Below are 14,545 nucleotides of genomic sequence, written 5' to 3' on the forward strand. Positions count from 1 at the left end.
TCTTTTACCTTACCAGCCCTTAAAAGGGCCCTTTGCGGGGCATGCCCCAAAGAATTCAGCTCTTTTGCCTGGAAATCAGATTGAGATCGCATTCTATTGGCTGTTCCGATCAGCCAATAGAATGCAAGCTCAATCTGATTGGCTGATCGGATCAGCCAATAGGATTGAACTTGAATCTGATTGGCTGATTCCATCAGCCAATCAGAATTTTCCTACCTTAATTCCGATTGTCTGATAGAATCCTATCAGCCAATCGGAATTCGAGGGACGCCATCTTGGATGACGTCCCTTAAAGGAACCGTCATTCGTCGGGAAGTCGTTGGTGAAGATGGATGGATCCACGGTGGAGGTCTTGAACATCAGCCGGTCGTCATCGGATTGAAGAACATAGAAGATGCGGCTTGGAAGAAGATGTTTGCCGGTCCGGATGTCCTCTTCTGCCTGCTTGGATCAAGACTTCAGCCGGAGGATGGACGTCACTCTTCAGCCCCCGCTTGGGCTTGGATCAAGACTTTGGAGGCTTGGATCAAGACTTCGGTGGACGGATCGGTGAACCCGGCGTGGTGAAGACAAGGTAGGGAGATCTTCAGGGGCTTAGTGTTAGGTTTATTTAAGGGGGGTTTGGGTTAGATTAGGGGTATGTGGGTGGTGGGTTGTAATGTTGGGGGGGGTATTGTATGTTTTTTTTCCAGGCAAAAGAGCTGAATTCTTTGGGGCATGCCCCGCAAAGGGCTCTTTTAAGGGCTGGTAAGGTAAAAGAGCTTTTCTATTTTAATTTTAGAATAGGGTAGGGCATTTTTTTATTTTGGGGGTCTTTGTTATTTTATTACGGGACTTAGAGTAGGTGTAATTAGTTTAAAATTGTTGTAATATTTTTCTAATGTTTGTAAATATTTTTTTATTTTTTGTAACTTAGTTCTTTTTTATTTTTTGTACTTTAGTTAGTTTATTTAATTGTAGTTATTTGTAGGTATTGTATTTAATTAATTTATTGATAGTGTAGTGTTAGGTTTAATTGTAGATAATTTTAGGCATTTTATTTAATTAATTTATTGATAGTGTAGTGTTAGGTTTAATTGTAACTTAGGTTAGGATTTATTTTACAGATAATTTGTAATTATTTTAACTAGGTAGCTATTAAATAGTTATTAACTATTTAATAGCTATTGTACCTGGTTAAAATAAATACAAAGTTGCCTGTAAAATAAATATTAATCCTAAAATAGCTACAATATAATTATTATTTATATTGTAGCTATATTAGGGTTTATTTTACAGGTAAGTATTTAGCTTTAAATAGGAATACTTTATTTAATAAGAGTTAATTTATTTTGTTAGATAAAAATTATATTTAACTTAGGGGGGTGTTAGGGTTAGGGTTAGAATTAGCTTTAGGGGTTAAAAAATTTATTAGAGTAGCGGTGAGCTCCGGTCGGCAGATAAGGGGTTAATGCTTGAAGTTAGGTGTCGGCGATGTTAGGGAGGGCAGATTAGGGATTAATACTATTTATTATAGGGTTATTGAGGCGTGAGTGAGGCGGATTAGGGGTTAATACATTTATTATAGTAGCGGTGCGGTCCAGTCGGCAGATTAGGGGTTAATAAGTGTAGGTAGGTGGCGGCGACGTTGGGGGCGGCAGATTAGGGGTTAATAAATATTATGTAGGTGTCGGCGAAGTTAGGGGCAGCAGATTAGGGGTACATAGGGATAACGTAGGTGGCGGCGGTGTACGGAGCGGCAGATTAGGGGTTAAAAATTTTTAATAGAGTGGCAGCGATGTGGGGGGCCTCGGTTTAGGGGTACATAGGTAGTTTATGGGTGTTAGTGTACTTTAGAGCACAGTAGTTAAGAGCTTTATAAACCGGCGTTAGCCCAGATAGCTCTTAACTACTGACTTTTTTCTGCGGCTGGAGTTTTGTCATTAGATTTCTAACGCTCACTTCAGCCAAGCTCTAAATACCGGCGTTAGAAAGATCCCATTGAAAAGATAGGATACGCAAATGGCGTAGGGGATCTGCGGTAGGGAAAAGTCGCAGCTGCAAAGTGAGCATTAGACCCTTTCCTGACTGACTCCAAATACCAGCGGGCGGTAAAAACCAGCGTTAGGAGCATCTAACACTTGTTTTGACGGCTACCGCCAAACTCTAAATCTAGGCCTAAGACTCTTGATAGATGGTTACAAGATACGCTAGGTCCTCAAAGTCATTGATAATTTATGCTGGACATTGGATAAAGAACCCAGCAATATCGCTATTAATAATTGTGGAACCCTGTGGAGACTGGGGCCTTTACAGGAGCAAACATGAAAAAATCCGGTGTAAATACCTAATTACACCTTTTTCAATTATTTTACAAGCTGTAACAAGACCTTTCTGTCTCTCCTTGTTTCTAGACCTCACAAACTTTGGAAGCAATTTCACATAGACTCTGAAAAATTGCAAACAACATTGCAAATAGCACTTTAAGTCTGATTTAGAGATTTTTTGCATATACTGTATATATATGTGGATGTTTTTATATATGTTTTTTATATATGTTTGATTGTTTTTTTTTAATAGCTTTGTACCACAGCTTTTGAACTGTTTTAATGCAATTGTTTTAATTTATCTGTGTTTGAATTTTTACAAAAGTGTCTTAAAGTAATACATTTATATATTGTAAAAAAAAAAGCTTGATTATTTACTCTGTATACTTTGTTAGCAAGAAGCACCTGTAGGAAACAGGTGTAGGGAAGGGAGCTGTAACGGCGTGAACCAAACTAAAAAACGACTAAGACGCTTGATAGCTGGTTACAAGATACCCTAGTTCCTCAAATTCACTGAAAATTTATGCTAGACATTGGATACATAACCCAGCAATATCGCTATTACTAATTGTGGAACCCCGAGGAGACTGGGACCTTTACAGGAGCAAGCATGAAAAAATCCGATGTAAGTACTTAATTACACTTTTTTCAATTATTTTACTGCCTGTAATGAGAACTTTCTGTCTTTCCTTTTTTCTAGACCTTACAAAGTTTAGAAGCAATTTCACACAACATTGCAAATAACACTCAGCTAGATTACGAGTTTGGCGTTTTGAGTGAAAAAGCATCGTTATGGCCCATGACAATGCTTTTTTCCCTAACGCCGCTATTACAAGTCTTGTCAGAATAGCTGTACCGCACACTTTTGTGGCCATCATGCAACGTCAGTACCGCCCTTTAAGAAAAGTCCTTTTTCAATAGGACTTCCATAGCGCCGGTATTACTAGCTTTGCTGTGAGGCCAAAAAGTGAGCGGTACAGCCTAAAATGACAAGATCCGTACCCCATCTAAAGTCAGTAGTTATGAGTTTTACACTACAAAGCTGTACCATAAAACTCATAACTAAACTGTCACAAAGTGCACTAACACCCATAAACTACCTATTAACCCCTAAACCACCGCCCTCCCGCATCGCAAACACGAATTAAATATTATTAACCCCTAATCTGCCGTTCACCCACACCGCCGCTATAATAAACCTATTAACCCCTAAACCTAACCCTAACTTAAACCTAACACCCCCTAACTTAAATATAATTAAAATAAATCTAAATAAAACTTACAATTATTACCTAAATAATTCCTATTGAAAACTAAATACTTACCTATAAAATAAAACCTAAGCTAGCTACAATATAACTAATAGTTACATTGTATCTATCTTAGGTTTTATTTTTATTTCACAGGTAAGTTTGAATTTATTTTAACTAGGTAGACTAGTTAGTAAATAGTTATTAACTATTTAGTAACTACCTAGCTAAAATAAATACAAACATACCTGTAAAATAAAACCAAACCTGCCTTACACTAAAATTTAACATTACAATAAAATAAATTAAATTAAAACAATACATTTATCTAAATTCCAAAAAAAAATAAACACTAAATTACACACAAAAAAGAAATTATCAAAAATAAAAAAGAATTATTCCTAATCTAATAGCCCTATCAAAAAAAAAAACTAGCCTACACTAAACTGCCAATGGCCCTTAAAAGGGCCATTTGCAGGGCATTGCCCCAAATAAATCAGCTCTTTTACCTGTAAAAAAATACAAACAACCCCCAACAGTAAAACCCACCACCCACACAACCAAACACCCCATATAAAAACCTATGTTAATAAACCTAAGCTAAACATTGCCATGAAAAGGGCATTTGGATGGGCATTGCCCTTAAAAGGGAATTTAGCTCTATTACTGCCCAAACCCTAAGCTAAAAATAAAACCCACCCAATAAACCCTTAAAAAACCTAACACTATCCTCCTCGATGCCGGCAGAAGTCTTCATCCTAGCGGGCAAAGGTCTTCATCCAGATAGCATCTTCTATCTTCATCTATCCGGCATCTTCTATCTTCATCCATCCAGCGCAGAGCGGGTCCATCTTCAAGACATCCAGCGTGGAGCATCCTCTTCTTCCGATGGTCAACAAAGAATGAAGTTTCCCTTTAAGGTACGTCAACCAAGATGGCATCCTTTACATTCCGATTGGCTGATCGAATTCTATCAGTTAATAGGAATTAAAGAGTAAAAAATCCTATTGGCTGTTGCAATCAGCCAATAGGATTGAGTTTTCATCATACTGGCTGATCCAATCAGCCAATAGAATGCAAGCTCAATCCTATTGGCTGATTGGATCAGCCGACAGGATGAAAGCTCAATCAAGCTTTGGTTTTATTTTACAGCTAAGTATTTAGTTTTAAATAGGAATTATTTAGGTAATAACTGTAAGTTTTATTTAGATTCATTTTAATTATATTTAAGTTAGGGGGTGTTAAGGTTAGGGTTAGGTTTAGGGGTTAATAGGTTTATTATAGAGGCGGTGTGGGCAAACTGCAGATTAGGGGTTAATAATAATTTTTACATAGTGTTTGTGATGCGGGAGGGCGGCAGTTTAGGGGTTAATGACTGTAATGTAAGTGGCGGCGATGTTAGGGGCAGCATATTAGTGGTTAATAGTTTTATGTAGGTGGCGGCGATGTTGGGGGCAGCAGATTAAGGGTGTTTAGACATGGTTTTTATGTTAGGGTGTTAGGTTTAAACTTAACTTTTTCTTTCCCCATAGACATCAATGGGGCTGCGGTACGGAGCTTTTTTCCCCCTGATCGGAGGGTGTTAGGCTTTTTTTTTGCCGGCTCTCCCCATTGATGTCTATGGGGAAATAGTGCACAAGCACGTCAAAGCAGCACTTGTTTTTTGGTGAGGTATGGAGCTCAACGCAACCATATATATATATGTGGATGTTTTCTCTTGTAAGGTGTATCCAGTCCACGGATTCATCCATTACTTGTGGGATATTCTCCTTCCCAACAGGAAGCTGCATGAGGATCACCCACAGCAGAGCTGTCTATATAGCTCCTCCCCTAACTGCCACCCCCAGTCATTCTCTTGCAGCTCTCGACAAGGGAAGTAGCTAGAGAGATGTGGTGAATTAGTGTAGTTTATCTTCAATCAAAAGTTTGTTATTTTTAAATGGTGCCGGCGTTGTACTGTTTTTTTTACCTCAGGCAGAAATTAGAAGAAGAATTTGCCTGAGGTTTTTGATGATCTTAGCAGGTTGTAACTAAGGTCCACTGCTGTTCTCACACATAACTGCGGAGTATGAGGAAACTTCAGCTGGGAGAACGGCCTGCAGAATTAACTGCCCTGAGGTATGTTCAGTATATTATTTCTAGAGGATGATAAGAACTAGAAAATGCTGACAGTGCCTGATATAGTTAAGGTAAGTCTGATTGCAGTGATTTAATAAATGACTGGCATCATGCTTGCAGTAAAGGGTAATTTTCATATTACTTTCTATTATGGCTTAGTATGTAAAACGTTTGCATATATATAAAGAAGTTTTTTTTTGGCTGTTATTTTACTCCTAGGAAAAGTTTTTTAAGGCCCTCTGACTTTGAGTGCATGGTGGGAGGGGCCTATTTTTGCGCTCTAATTGCACAGTTGTTTTTACATTCTGAGACATCCAGCTTCCCTGAAGGAGTCCCCTGACATATTGGGCCTCTGTAAAGGGTTTTTGTGCCTACAAAAGTTGTTTTATGGGAAGGTAGGAGCCACAGTAGAGCTGTGGCAGTTTGCTTGTGACTGTTTTAATGGTTTTCACCGTTTTTTTGCTTCGTTTTTTAACCTGAGGGGTTTATCATCCATTTGCAAGTGGGTGCAATGCTATTTTAGTCTATTATATACACTATAAAAATTTCATAGAGTTAACTGCTTTTTTCACTGTTTTGCAGTTTTTGTGTTTGTTTTTTTTCCCTTAAGGCACAGTACTGTTTTTCATATTCTGCTTTTTCACATTAATTAAAGTGTTTTCAAAGCTTGCTGGTCTCATTACTAGTCTGTTAAACATGTCTGACATAGAGGAAACTCCTTTTTCATTATGTTTAGAAGCCATTGTGGAACCCCCTCTTAGAATGTGTACCAAATGCACTGATCTTACTATAAGTTATAAAGACCATATTCTGGCTTTAAAAGATTTATCACCATAGAAAGTTGAGAAGTGGGAAGTTATGCCGACTAACTCTCCCCATGTGTCAGAGCCTATAACTCCTGCTCAAGGGGCGCCAAGTACATCTAGCGCGCCCATTGCGTATACTTTACAAGACATGGCGGCAGTTATGAATCATACTCTTACAGAAGTATTGTCCAAACTGCCAGGGTTACAAGGAAAGCGAGACAGCTCTGGGGCTAGAACAAATACAGAGCTCTCTGACGCTTTAGTAGCTATGTCCGATATACCCTCACAATGTGCAGAAGCCGAAGAAGGAGAGCTTCTATCTGTGGGTGATTTTTCTGACTCAGGGAAGACACTTCAACCTGATGCTGATATGTCTACATTTAAATTTAAGCTTGAACACCTCCGCATGTTGCTCAGGGAGGTTTTAGCAACTCTGGATGACTGTGACGCCATTGTAGTCCCAGAGAAATTGTGTAAATTGGATAAATACTACGCAGTGCCTATTTACACTGATGTTTTTTCAATACCTAAGAGGTTTTCAGAAATTATTACTAAGGAATGGGATAGACCAGGTGTACCGTTCTCTCCCCCTCCTGTTTTTAAAAAGATGTTTCCCATAGATGCCGCTACACGGGACTTGTGGCAAACGGTCCCTAAGATGGAGGGAGCAGTCTCTACTCTAGCGAAGCGTACAACTATCCCTGTCGAGGACAGTTGTGCTTTTCTAGATCCAATGGACAAAAAATTAGAGGGTTACCTTAAGAAAATTTTTATTGAACAAGGTTTTATTCTCCAGCCCCTTGCATGCATTGCCCCTGTCACTGCTGCTGCTGCCTTCTGGTTTGAGTCTCTAGAAGAGGCTCTACAGGTAGAAACCCCATTGGATGATATCATTGACAAGCTTAAAGCTCTTAAGCTAGCCAATTCATTTGTTTCTGACGCTGTTGTTCATTTAACCAAACTAACGGCTAAGAACTCAGATTTTGCTATTCAGGCGCGTAGGGCGCTATGGCTTAAATCCTGGTCAGCTGACGTTACTTCAAAGTCTAAGCTTCTTAACATTCCCTTCAAGGGGCAGACCCTATTCGGGCCTGGACTGAAGGAGATCATTTCTGATATTACTGGAGGAAAAGGTCAAGCCCTTCCTCAGGATAGGTCCAACAAATTAAGGACCAAACAGCCTAATTTTCGTGCCTTTCGAAACTTCAAGAGTGGCGCAGCTTCAACTTCCTCTAATACAAAACAAGAGGGAAATTTTGCTCAGTCCAAGCCGGTCTGGAGACCTAACCAGGCTTGTCACAAAGGAAAGCAGGCCAAAAAACCTGCTGCTGCCTCTAAGACAGCATGAAAGATCAGCCCCCGAACCGGTAACGGATCTAGTAGGGGGCAGACTTTCTCTCTTCGCCCAGGCTTGGGCAAGAGATGTCCAGGATCCCTGGGCGTTGGAAATCGTGTCCCAGGGATATCTTCTGGACTTCAAAGCTTCTTCCCCAAAAGAAAGATTTCATCTCTCACAATTATCTGCAAACCAGATAAAGAGAGAGACATTCTTACATTGTGTTCAAGACCTCCTAGTTATGGGAGTGATCCACCCAGTTCCAAAGGAGGAACAGGGGCAAGGCTTCTATTCAAATCTGTTTGTGGTTCCCAAGAAAGAGGGAACCTTCAGTCCAATCTTAGATCTCAAGATCCTAAACAAATTTCTCAGGGTCCCATCCTTCAAGATGGAGACTATTCGAACCACCCTACCTATGATCCAGGAGGGTCAATATATGACTACCGTGGACTTAAAGGATGCTTATCTGCACATTCCGATACACAGAGATCATCATCGGTTTCTCAGGTTTGCCTTCCTAGACAGGCACTACCAGTTTGTGGCTCTTCCCTTTGGGTTAGGTACGGCACCAAGAATCTTTACGAAGGTTCTGGGGTCACTCCTAGTGGTCTTAAGGCCGTGGGGTATAGCAGTAGCCCCTTACCTAGACGACATTCTAATACAGGCGTCGAATTTTCAAGTCGCCAGGTCCCATACAGACATTGTTCTGGCATTCCTGAGGTCGCAAGGGTGGAAAGTGAACGAAGAAAAGAGTTCTCTATCCCCTCTCACAAGAATTTCCTTCCTAGGAACTCTGATAGATTCTGTAGAAATGAAGATTTACCTGACAGAGGCCAGGTTGTCAAAACTTCTAAATTCCTGCCGTGTTCTTTATTCTACTTCTCGCCCTTCAGTGGCTCAGTGTATGGAAGTAATCGGCTTAATGGTAGCGACAATGGACATAGTGCCGTTTGCCCGCCTACATCTCAGGCCGCTGCAACTCTGCATGATCAGTCAGTGGAATGGGGATTACACAGATTTGTCCCCTCTACTAAATCTGGATCAAGAGACCAGGGATTCTCTTCTCTGGTGGCTATCTCGGGTCCATCTGTCCAAGGGTATGACCTTCCGCAGGCCAGATTGGACAATAGTAATGACAGATGCCAGCCTTCTGGGCTGGGGTGCAGTCTGGAACTCCCTGAAAGCTCAGGGCTTGTGGACTCAGGAGGGGACACTCCTTCCGATAAACATTCTGGAACTAAGAGCGATATTCAATGCTCTTCAGGCTTGGCCTCAGCTAGCTGTGGTCAGGTTCATCAGATTTCAGTCGGACAATATCACGACTGTATCCTACATTAACCATCAAGGGGGAACAAGGAGATCCCTAGCAATGTTGGAGGTTTCAAAAATAATTATATGGGCAGAGGTTCACTCTTGCCATCTATCAGCTATCCATATCCCAGGAGTAGAGAACTGGGAGGCGAATTTTCTAAGTCGACAGACTTTTTATCCGTGGGAACTCCATCCGGAGGTGTTTGCACAGTTGATTCAACTTTGGGGGAAACCAGAACTGGATCTCATGGCGTCTCGTCAGAACGCCAAGCTTCCTTGTTACGGATCCAGGTCCAGGGATCCCAAGGCAGCGCTGATAGATGCTCTAGCAGCGCCTTGGTCTTTCAACCTGGCTTATGTGTTTCAACCATTTTCTCTGCTCCCTCGTCTGATTGCCAAGATCAAGCAGGAGAGAGCTTCAGTGATTTTGATAGCACCTGCGTGGCCACGCAGGACTTGGTATGCAGATCTGGTGGACATGTCATCCCTTCCACCATGGACTCTACCGCTGAGGCAGGACCTTCTACTTCAGGGTCCTTTCAACCATCCAAATCTAATTTCTCTGCGTCTGACTGCTTGGAGATTGAACGCTTGATTTTATCAAAACGTGGTTTCTCTGAGTCGGTCATTGATACCTTAATTCAGGCTCGAAAGCCTGTCACCAGGAAAATCTATCATAAGATATGGTGTAAATATTTTCATTGGTGTGAATCCGAGGGTTACTCATGGAGTAAAGTCAGGATTCCCAGGATATTATCTTTTCTCCAAGAAGGATTGGAGAAGGGATTGTCAGCTAGTTCCTTAAAGGGACAGATTTCTGCTCTGTCTATTCTTTTGCACAAGCGTCTGGCGGATGTTCCAGATGTTCAGGCGTTTTGTCAGGCTTTAGTTAGAATCAAGCCTGTGTTTAAACCTGTTGCTCCACCATGGAGTTTAAATTTAGTTCTTAAAGTTCTTCAATGGGTTCTGTTTGAACCTCTGCATTCCATAGATATCAAGCTTTCATCTTGGAAAGTTCTGTTTCTGGTAGCTATCTCTTCGGCTCGAAGAGTTTCAGAGTTATCTGCCTTGCAGTGTGATTCCCCTTATCTGATCTTCCATGCAGATAAGGTAGTTTTGCGTACCAAACCTGGGTTTCTTCCTAAGGTGGTATCTAATAAGAATATCAATCAGGAGATTGTTGTTCCGTCACTGTGTCCTAATCCTTCTTCAAAGAAAGAACGTTTTGTACACAATCTTGACGTGGTTCATGCTTTAAAGTTTTATTTACAAGCTACTAAAGATTTTCGTCAAACATCTGCATTGTTTGTTTTCTACTCTGGACAGAGGAAAGGCCAAAGGGCTTCAGCAACTTCTCTTTCTTTTTGGTTAAGAAGTATAATCCGCTTAGCTTATGAGACTGCTGGCCAGCAGCCTCCTGAGAGAATTACAGCTCATTCCACTGGAGCGGTGGCTTCCACATGGGCTTTTAAAAATGAGGCTTCTGTTGAACAGATTTGTAAGGCAGCGACTTGGTCTTCACTTCATACATTTTCTAAATTCTACAAATTTTATACTTTTGCTTCTTCGGAGGCTATTTTTTTGAGAAAGATCTTACAGGCAGTGGTGCCTTCCGTTTAAGCGCCTGCCTTTTCCCTCCCTTCATCCGTGTCCTATAGCTTTGGTATTGGTATCCCACAAGTAATGGATGAATCCGTGGACTGGATACACCTTACAAGACAAAACAAAATTTATGCTTACCTGATAAATTTATTTCTCTTGTCGTGTATCCAGTCCACGGCCCGCCCTGTCATTTTAAGGCAGGTGTTTTTTTATTTTTAAACTACAGTCACCACTGCACCCTATAGTTTCTCCTTTCTCTTGCTTGTCTTCGGTTGAATGACTGGAGGTGGAAGTTAGGGGAGGAGCTATATAGACAGCTCTGCTGTGGGTGATCCTCTTGCAGCTTCCTGTTGGGAAGGAAAATATCCCACAAGTAATGGATGAATCCGTGGACTGGATACACAACAAGAGAAATAAATTTATCAGGTAAGCATAAATTTTGTTTTTATATATGTTCTCTAGGTAATTCATATGTACCTTAGACATTTTTAGTTTATATGTGTGTTATCTAGGATTTGTTCATTTGATTAATTTGTTTTAATAGCTCTGTACCACAGCTTTTGAACTATTTGAATTTAATTGTTTTAATTTATCTGTGATTGAATTTTTACAAAATGTCTTAAAGTAATACATTTATATATTGTATATACAAAGCATTTATTGTGATATTGCGCTTTGGGCAAGTTATTAATATTGGTCAGCAGGTTCATGATAGGGATGTTCCTATTTATGCACCAGTGCTTCCTTTAGTGTTGTTAAAATAGTGTTTGTTTTGTGATCTGATTCTCTGGATCACTTTAAAGGGAGCACAGTATTTTCATATTGCGCTAGACCCATCAGCCAATCGGAATTCGAGGGACGCCATCTTGGATGACATCACTTAAAGGAACCTTCATTCATCGTCTAGTCGTCGGGAGAAGAGGATGTTCCGCGCCGGAGGTCTTGAAGATGGAGCCGCTCCTCGTCAGATGGATGAAGATAGAAGATGCTGCTTGGATGAAGATGTTTGACGGTCCGGATGTCCTCTTCTGCCCGGATTGGATGAAGACTTCTGCCGCTCCGGATGTCTTCTTTTGGTCCATTGCTGCTCGGCTGAGTGAAGATGACTCAAGGTAGGGAGATCTTCAGGGGGGTAGTGTTAGGTTTAAGTGGGGTTTGGGTTAGAGTAGGGGTATGTGGGTGGTGGGTTATAATGTTGGGGAGTGGTATTGTGTTTTTTTAAGGGCAAAAGAGCTGATTTCTTTGGGGCATGCCCTGCAAAAGCCCTTTTAAGGGCTGGTAAGGTAATAGAGCTGTTAACTATTTTAATTTAGATTAGGGTAGGGATTTTTTTTTATTTTGGGGGGCTTTGTTATTTTATTAGGGGGCTTAGAGTAGGTGTAATTAGCTTAAAATTCTTGTAATCTTTTTTTATTTTTTGTAATTTATTGGTTTTTTTTGTAATTTAGTTTAGTTTATTTAATTGTATGTAATTGTAGTTAATTGATTTAATTAATTTATTGATAGTGTAGTGTTAGGTTAAATTGTAACTTAGGTTAGGATTTATTTTACAGGTAATTTTGTAATTATTTTAACTAGGTAGCTATTAAATTGTAAATAACTATTTAATAGCTATTGTACCTAGTTAAAATAAATACAAAGTTGCCTGTAAAATAAATATAAATCCTAAAATAGCTACAATAAAATTATTAGTTAAAGTGTAGCTATATTAGGGTTTATTTTACAGGTAAGTATTTAGCTTTAAATAGGAAGACTTTAGTTAATAAGATTTAATTTATATTGTTAGATAAAAATTATATTTAACTTAGGGGGGTGTTAGGGTTAGGGTTAGACTTAGCTTTAGGGGTTAATACATTTATTATAGTAGCGGCAAGGTCCGGTCGGCAGATTAGGGGTTAATACTTGAAGTTAGGTGTTGCCGATGTTAGGGAGGGCAGATTAGGGGTTAATACTATTTATTATAGGGTTTTTGAGGTGGGAGTGAGGCGGTTTAGGGGTTAATACATTTATTATAGAGGCGGCAAGGTCCGGTCGGCAGATTAGGGCTTAATAAGTGTAGGTAAGGTAGTGGCGACGTTGGGGCGACAGATTAGGGGTTAATAAATATAAATAAATATAATAAAGGTGCCAGCGATGTTAGGGGCAGCATATTAGAGGTACATAGGTATAATGTAAGTTACGGTGGTGTCCGGAGCGGCAGATTAAGGGTTAATAATAAAATGCAGGGGTCAGCGATAGCGGGGGCGGCAGATTAGGGGTTAATAATTGTACGGTTAGGGGTTTTTAGACTTGGGGTACATGTTAGGGTGTTAGGTGCAGACTTAGAAAGTGTTTCCCCATAGGAAACAATGGGGCTGCGTTGGGAGCTTAACGCTGCTTTTTTGCAGGTGTTAGGTTTTTTTTCAGCCCAAACTGCCCCATTTTTTCCTATGGGGATATCATGCATGAGCACGTTTTTCCAGCTAGCCGCTACCATAAGCAACGCTGATATTAAGAGTTGAAGTGGCCCTTTTTGGAGCCCTTCAGAGAACTCTCAATACCAGCGTTATTTAAAAGGTGCGGGGGGAAAAACACGCGTAGCTAACGCACCCCTTTGGCCGCAAAACTCTAAATCTAGGCGTAAGTATTTATTTTTAAAAAATGCTTTAAAAAAAGGCTTTTATTTTAGTACTGGCAGACTTTCTGCTAGTACTTAAGATGGTGGTGACAATGGTGGGATGAGGGAGGGAATAGAGCTGTTTGTTAGGGGTCAGGGAGGGATCAGGGGGTGGGATGTGTCAGGTGTAAGACTGATCTCTACACTAAAGCTAAAATGAACCTTACAAGCTACCTAATTAACCCCTTCACTGCTGGGCATAATACAAGTGTGGTGCGCAGCATCATTTAGCGGCCTTCTAATTACAAAAAAGCAATGCCAAAACCATATATGTCTGCTATTTCTGAAGAAAGGGGATTCCAGAGAAGCATTTACAACCATTTGTGCCATAATTGTACAAGTTGTTTGTAAATAATTTCAATGAGAAACCTAAAGTTTGTTCGATTTTTTTTCTATTTGATCGCATTTGGCGGTGAAATGGTGGCATCAAATATACCAAAATGGGCCTAGATCAATACTTTGGGTTGTCTACTAAACAAAAATATATACATCTAAAGGGAAATTCAGGGATTCCTGACAGATATTAGTGTTACAACGTAACTATCGCTAATGTTGAAAAAAAAAATGGAAATAGCAAAGTGCTACTTGTATTTATTGCCCTATAACTTGCAAAAAAAGCAAGGAACATGTAAACATTGGGTATTTCTAAACTCAGGACAAAATGTAGAAACTATTTAGCATGGTTGTTTTTTGGTGATTATAGATGTGTAACAGATTTTGGGGGTCAAAGTTAGAAAAAGTGTGTTTTTTTTCCATTTTTTCATCATATTTTATAATTTTTTTGATAGTAAATTATAAGATATGATGAAAATAATGGTATCTTTAAAAAAATCAATTTAATGGCAACAACAACAGTTTATAATATGTGTGGGTACAGTAAATGAGTAAGAGGAAAATTACACCGCAGAAATGTAAAAATATCCCTGGTCCTTAAGGGAAAGAAATTGAAAAATGGCCTTGTCCTTAAGGGGTTAATTTCACCATTGTGAGTATTAGTTTAATGATTATTGTTACACTTTTTTTGCTCATGAGTGCTGGAAATAGTTCCACTTTATCTTATTTGATTCTGAAAATGAAATAAATTTAAAGGAACAGTGCATAATTAATTTCCTCATTTAATCCATAGGGGTTAATGCTCTTAAATTAAATATCTTTCTGCC

Source organism: Bombina bombina, chromosome 2 (genome assembly GCF_027579735.1).
Source record: "Bombina bombina isolate aBomBom1 chromosome 2, aBomBom1.pri, whole genome shotgun sequence".
Lineage (NCBI taxonomy): Eukaryota > Metazoa > Chordata > Amphibia > Anura > Bombinatoridae > Bombina > Bombina bombina.